Source organism: Callionymus lyra, chromosome 11, assembly GCF_982586985.1.
Source record: "Callionymus lyra chromosome 11, fCalLyr1.hap1.1, whole genome shotgun sequence".
NCBI lineage: Eukaryota > Metazoa > Chordata > Actinopteri > Syngnathiformes > Callionymidae > Callionymus > Callionymus lyra.
Genome location: NC_141828.1, coordinates 27,822,679 through 27,829,534, shown reverse-complemented (window position 1 = coordinate 27,829,534; position 6,856 = coordinate 27,822,679).

Sequence of the window (6,856 nt, the reverse complement as noted above, 5' to 3'; positions counted from 1 at the left end):
GTTGGTTAGTGTTCCGAATGAATCGCATCACATGATCACACTTGTTCAACGTAAGAACGATGAATACATGTCATGAACTTGAGGAACAATCTGCTTAACTTTAAACCAACAGATGATTTTGATTGTTTCAGGAAAAAACGATCTACAGGTATATTAATTATGATGCTAAAATGTGCCCATCAGGTCATAATCAGCTTTATTTGCCAGTAATGTAAGAACAACGCAACAATCTCGGAGGCATCTATTTATATTCGGCGCCATACTTGTCCTGCTCTTGGTCACATGAGGAAGGTAGAAATGGGTGAAAAAAAAAAAATCATCCCTGCTCTGCTCCTGAAGGGGGCGCAGTGCGGGGATACAAAAACACACCTCTGACTCGGTCAGATATGTGAGAAAAACCAAGCCCAGCCCACAGTACTTGGATGCAGCATTGGTCAGTGCGCTTGGCAAGTCCCACTGGCCGGGAGGCGGGAGGAGAAGGTAACATGTAGGCGGTGAATTGTAGGAGTAGCGTGTCTCCCAATTTCTCCCCAAATTCCCCAATGTCTGCCTTGTCCAGAGAGGAATTCAGAGTCCGTGGGGGGGATCAGGGGAGATGGTAGCAGAGCTTCAGTCTAAAATGTGCCCTTCAGGTCTATTTCAGTGACCAATATTGGCTCTTAATGGGCAGTTAATGTAAAGTTAACTACATTAAAAATAGTTTGGTACTTGGTAAGAAGTTCTTAAGATTCATGGGAAACATGAGAAACATCTGTTCTACGTAGACCTATTTTTTTTTTTTTTTTTTCCCCACACTTTTTTATTCAATTTTACAGGAGAGAGGATTTACAATATCATTTTATACATTTGTGTTCCATTTTCACCCCATACAGAAAATAATAAATAAAAAAAACCAAAATGCAGAGTATGTTGGTGACCTTAGCGGTACAATGTAGTAAATTGTGAACAATCGCAATGATCCCAGTGAACCAGACAATAGATGTAAAGCCATGCACAGCAATTCAAAAACAAAACCAAACAAAACGAAAATGATAATAAAAAAAATATATATATATATATATACTGTATATATATATATATATATATATACAGTATATATAGCACAACAACAAACACCAGTAGTAAAATCTTTTCACATAAAACCCAGTACCTCTGCAACCCACCCACCCAAATTTCTGTTTCCTGATCCGCCTAATTTGGAATATTTGAAATGTAAACTTGTTTTAGTAAGTTAAAGTAGGGGCTCCATATTCTCTCGAATATATTAAACGATTTCTTAAGGGAGTACCTTATTTTTTCCAATTTTAAGAAATGGAAAACATCTCACACCCAATGGGAAAAGGAAGGGAGGCTGACATCTTAATTTTAAAATAAATCTCCTTGCAAGAAGAGTCACAAAAGCTATAACATCTTTAGTGGAGGAAGAAGGAGAAGGTGAAGACGAGATCCCAAACAGAGCAGATAATGGGTTAGGCGACACATTCTCTCCATATTCCTGGGAAACAGTGTTGAAAATTTCTTCCCAAAACAGTCGAAGGGTAGGACAGCGCCAGAACCAATGTATCTAATTGGCAGGGGCTTGGTTAAATATGTCACAAATTGGACCATCATTCATTTTTGAAAGTTTAACCTTAGTGTAGTTAGCACGGTGAACTATTTTTCATTGAAGGTGCCCAAGCTTTTGGTAATGGGCAGGCATATAAATCTAGGCATTGCTTTCTGAACAAAACTGCAAACTTGCAAGTATCTAAAAAAGTTCTGTTCTTGAAAGTGAAAAGGTATTGCAGAGTTGCTGGAAAGATGCAAAAATGCCGTCAATGAACAAATCTTTAATTGTCTTGATGCCAGAGTTGTGCCACACCGAGAAGCCACTGTAAAGTAAAGGGGGAGAAAAAGCATGGTTTGCAACTAAATGGGCATGAACAGAGGAGGATTGAAGACCAAAGTAACACTTAAATTGAGCCTAGACTTTGAAAGAAGTTTTCACCACAACCGACTTTGTGTATAGAGATGTGGCAGAGAGTAAAGGAGTGTGTACCAGGGCCTTCAAAGATGTTGGTAAAACAGATTTTGCCTCAAGTGTTAACCATCCAGGGGGCAAATTAAAGTTTCCAATCTTAAATAATTTAGAATTCCTATATTGGTGGCCCAATAATAAATTACAAAATTTCATAAGGCTAGCCCACCCATCTCTTTAGGTCTCTGTAGGAATTGTCTTCGTATTATTTTTTATTCCAAATAAATTTGAGAGGGGTTTAAAATTAAACAAAAAATAAACACACGTATGAAAGACGAAAACAACCCCCCCCCCCTGCCTCCCCTTTATTCTACCTAGCAGAATCATCCGTAAATACGATGCATGCTAACCCCCCTAAAAAACTTCAAACTTTATGTCTCTCTTAATACACTACTCCTTACAGGTGCACCCACCCCAGGAACGTGACCGTTATTCAAAACCACTGAGAGTACTTATAAGAAGATAGAAAAACAAATTGAATATAAGGAACACAATATATACACATATATAACTCTTGTATACGTTATCATTATCATGAACATATAAAAATAAGGACTATGAAAGGCAACGAACAATGGAGACAAAAACGAGGCTCAACCGGAATTTAAAGTGCAACAACACCAAAACAATGCTCAGTAGCTCTTATGTAAACGATTGAACAGTTCTTCATTTTGAATAAACAAGATGACACACACATCTATTATGATCCCATCATACCTGGGAATGAAGTCGGAATTGTGAATGTAGCTACCAGCATAGCTGCCAACTATTTTATAAGCTTGTTAGCTAAACCCAATCTTGGTCGACCGCTTTTATAATCCGCAAAGTTGCAGCATATAACATTCCAAACTTTACGTTCGGCAGGAATCTTCACCTTAGCAAATGCGGCCCGCTTCCTGGCAACTGCGCGGGTGAAGTCGGGGAAAATGGATATTCTCCTTCCCTTGAAAGAAAGTGGGGACATCTCAAAGGATCTGGTTCCGGACCTGAAAGTGGTTCACCAGAACCACGAACGTACAAGGGGAGCCTCGTCCCCAGGCCTCTCATCTAGTTCGAGGATATCCTGGAGAAATTAAGCCATGAAGTTGACGGGTTGTTGACCCTCGGAGCCCTCGAACGCCAACAATGCAAACATTTTTCCACCTGGAACGGCTTTCCAAATCCTCGCATTGCTTCTCGAGGAGATCGACATGCTCGGTGAGTGAGCTAACTTTAGCCTCCATGTTAGCTAGCCGGCCATCATTGTCATGGAGCTAGTTCGGATATTATGTCATCAACTCGAGATAGTTTACGTTCAAATGGTTTCGGGGCAGTCTTCAGTCCCAGTTTGACAAGCTCGGAGACCACAGAATCGAATCTGTGGCGTATGTCTTTGCACATTTCCTCCAGAATATCCTTCATCATATCCTTGATTTGTAGCAGCAAGATAGCATTAGCATACATGTCTGCTTCCGACGTGTAAGCATTCACTCGGCCCGCTCTGGAGGATTCACCTTTTTCACGGTTCACCGTATAACAATGAGTCCGAAAAAGTTTCTTAAAAGTATTGAAACTTCAGTGTTGCTCGTTCAAATTTTCAAAACAAAATTTTAAAGGTCACTTTCCTACAGAGCAGCAATCAAGTGCAGCCTACATCTCATCCACTCAAACCTATGTAGACCTATTTTGATTACAATCAAAAGTGTCATGATAATGAAATAACATCCAGTACTCCTGTTAAACTCAGGCCCAAATATGGCCAGCAAACTCATTTTATGTGTCCTACGATATTGAAATTCATTAAAAACTAGGTCACTTACAATGCCTGTTGCGTTGTCTCTATGATATTTCCAGAAAAGAAGATGAACAATCCTGTGGTGAAAGATCATTTTTATAATGTATTTACTCAACCACTTCTATTTTTATGATGTTTTTCATCACATTTCAAGTTATATTTCTGAGACAATAAATTTGTAGATTGCCAGAAACTGTTTTTCAAGTATAGTTTCTTATGTTGATCCCAAACTGTTATTAAAGTAAATCAGTGTCATTGGAATATTGTATGTTTCAATTTAACATTTCAAATGGTTGTTTCTTCCTTTTTTTAAATTAATTTTGGAAAATACTGAATTTACAAAAAGTACAACATTTATATTCCCTTTTTTTCATCATTGGATTTTAATACCATAAACAAATTAACTCGGTAAAAAACAAAAATGTGAAATTCAACATTTCATTATAAACATTACTGAATTATATTGTTAAAGAAATAATTAAATACTTAAAACGTTTGAATTAAAATATAATGTTTCAACACTTATATAAAAAATATAAATAAAATATAAAATAATTTCAATATTCTGCTGAACTGATGTTCTTGAGCTCTACCACAGTCTTCCTACACTAAGAGTTACAACTTGACAAAAAAAGATGTATTCAGAAAACTCACAAAAGATGCCTGAAAATGTTTCCCATTTATATTCTTGGTGCCGTCGCATCTCCTGTTTTCCTTGGCTCTGACAAACATGGCGTGGACGGAGATGGAATTTAAAGCGAGGTCTTCTACTTAACGGCACTCAGCAGTGACAGTTTGTGGACACGTCGCCTCAGCTTGAATGACGCCCCTTAACTGGAAACAAAAGATTCTTGTTGTAGATGCTTGTTCGGAGTCAAACTTGCTAGCAACTCTGGAAGCAAGGAGGGGGAGCAAGGGGGTTTGTCACACTAGCAGATGTGTGACAAACACAAGCTGTAGACCCCAAACATCAGGGAGATCATAGTCAACAATGCAATAACACGCCATTGTGTCCCGTTGGCCTCGTCCATCCATACAGATCCATGCCTGAACCACTCCCTGTGCACTTTTGTTGGAAAGAGCATGAATCTTTTATCTGCAGGAAACTCAAATGTTCCCAGAGTGACGATCCATGGTGAGGAGGATAAACACAAGCTGGAGAAAAGTGGAGTTTCCAATAGGTTAACGAGATTGATGGTCCATGTTCCACCTCGGCAGGAGGAGTGCTCAAGATCACCAGGGATTAATGTTCCCACCTGCCAATCACACGCCTTTCCCGACAAACTGAAATGAAGTACATTTTGCAGCCTTGCGGCATTTTCCTTGATTTGTTTTTATTTTATTTTCCTTTTTTCTCTCCTATGTATTTCTATAGTCCCAATTTCTACATCCTGCTAATGTTTAGGTTTTACTCTCAGAATTATTCAGGGTAATATAAATTAAAGTGACTTTATTATATAAAACAAACTGAAATATGTCCAAGCATCAGCTTTAAAAGCTGCTAGAGTCCACTGTATTCTCAGTTCCACAGTCATCGCCAAGTTTTTATATATATAAATAAATAAAAAGATTAAAAATCCATAAAATTAATACAGTGCTGTTGAGTATCAACTTGTGACCTTTCTGTGTGGAGTTTGAGTTTGTATATTCTCCCTGGTTTACTGTGTCTCTGCGTCCTGTCCAGGGTGTCCACGGACTCTCGCACCAATAAACTGGGATAGGCTCCAACTCCCCGCTACCACTTTAAGGGATTAAGTGGCATAGAAAATTAATGAATGAATGAAGCTTCCTCCAAAAAAACATCCATCTTCCAACTCTCACCAACCTGGGGTTGCAGGGGTAGCAGTCATGATAAAGAAAGCCAGACATCCTCTCCAAAAACCTCCTCCATCTGAAGTGTTCCCAGCCCGAGTGAGACAAAGTTTCTTCCGTCTATCCTGGGTTTGAGTTTCACAAACTCTTTACTTTTCTTAGCACTGCATTTCACAGTGAAAGGCAAAAATCTGCAAAAGCCTTGTCGGTGTGTCAGTTTAAAACTTCCTTGTTATGGTTTCAGTTCAGCTAATAAAAATGTTATTAGCTGTCTATATAAAGACAAAAGTGAACACATGTGTCTCCCTCTATAGAGACTGATCATGTATTAAAAGTGTTTCCACTGCAGGTCATCGTGTCAATACCACTAGGTGGTGTACACACTCAACCTCTATGGCCACAGACATCTATTTTTAAACACACACAAACAAACACAGTTGTTTGTGGTCTCTTGAACGTGAGATTTAAATCCACGGAAGATTTGACGGTTGCCAATATATATGGTACTTAGCCGACAACCTTTTCTGCATGTCAAATTCTTCTGTTGAAACCAAACGTCATTGAACCAAACTAACAATGTGAAAACTGTTTTGTTCTTATGTCTGTATTTTTCCTTAAGATGATTTAATGAATCAAATTGAAGTCTCATCAGTGAGACAGACAGACAGTCATGTCCAGCCGACTAAGGAAATGACAGACAGCCATGGAGCTGAATCGGTGTTGTATGTTCTGGACTATTGATTGAGAGTTTGATGCTGCAGGGAGAGTTTGAGGCATCGATTGCCATGAAATGACGGCACTGCTGATGATTGTAACTCCAGGCTTCATGATGTGTTTTCAAAATAATCATTTGAACACATATGTTAATATTTGTACAAGTGGCTGAAGTGGGTTTTCGATTAGGTAATTATTAGTTAAGTACTCTGTCATCCTTTTGGGTCTTTGAATAGAGCCATTCTGAGATGGAGTGAAGTTAAACTGCAGTAAATTCAGCCCCTAGTGTCATTTTAACATATGGAGAACCAGTATGGGGGGTTATGAGCAAGTCCTTCTCCAAGACCTGACCTGAGTACACCAGGGGGGCCACACGCGGCCCTCAAGAGGACAGACATATTATAACGGATGATTTGAATAATTTTTCCGACTGCTAACAATAAAAACTTGTTTTCAGAGGTATTTTCTGTCTTTCAAAATATTTAACGGTGGAGCGTTGTATCTTATCAGTCATTTTTAAACATGAACCACGTAAAAAA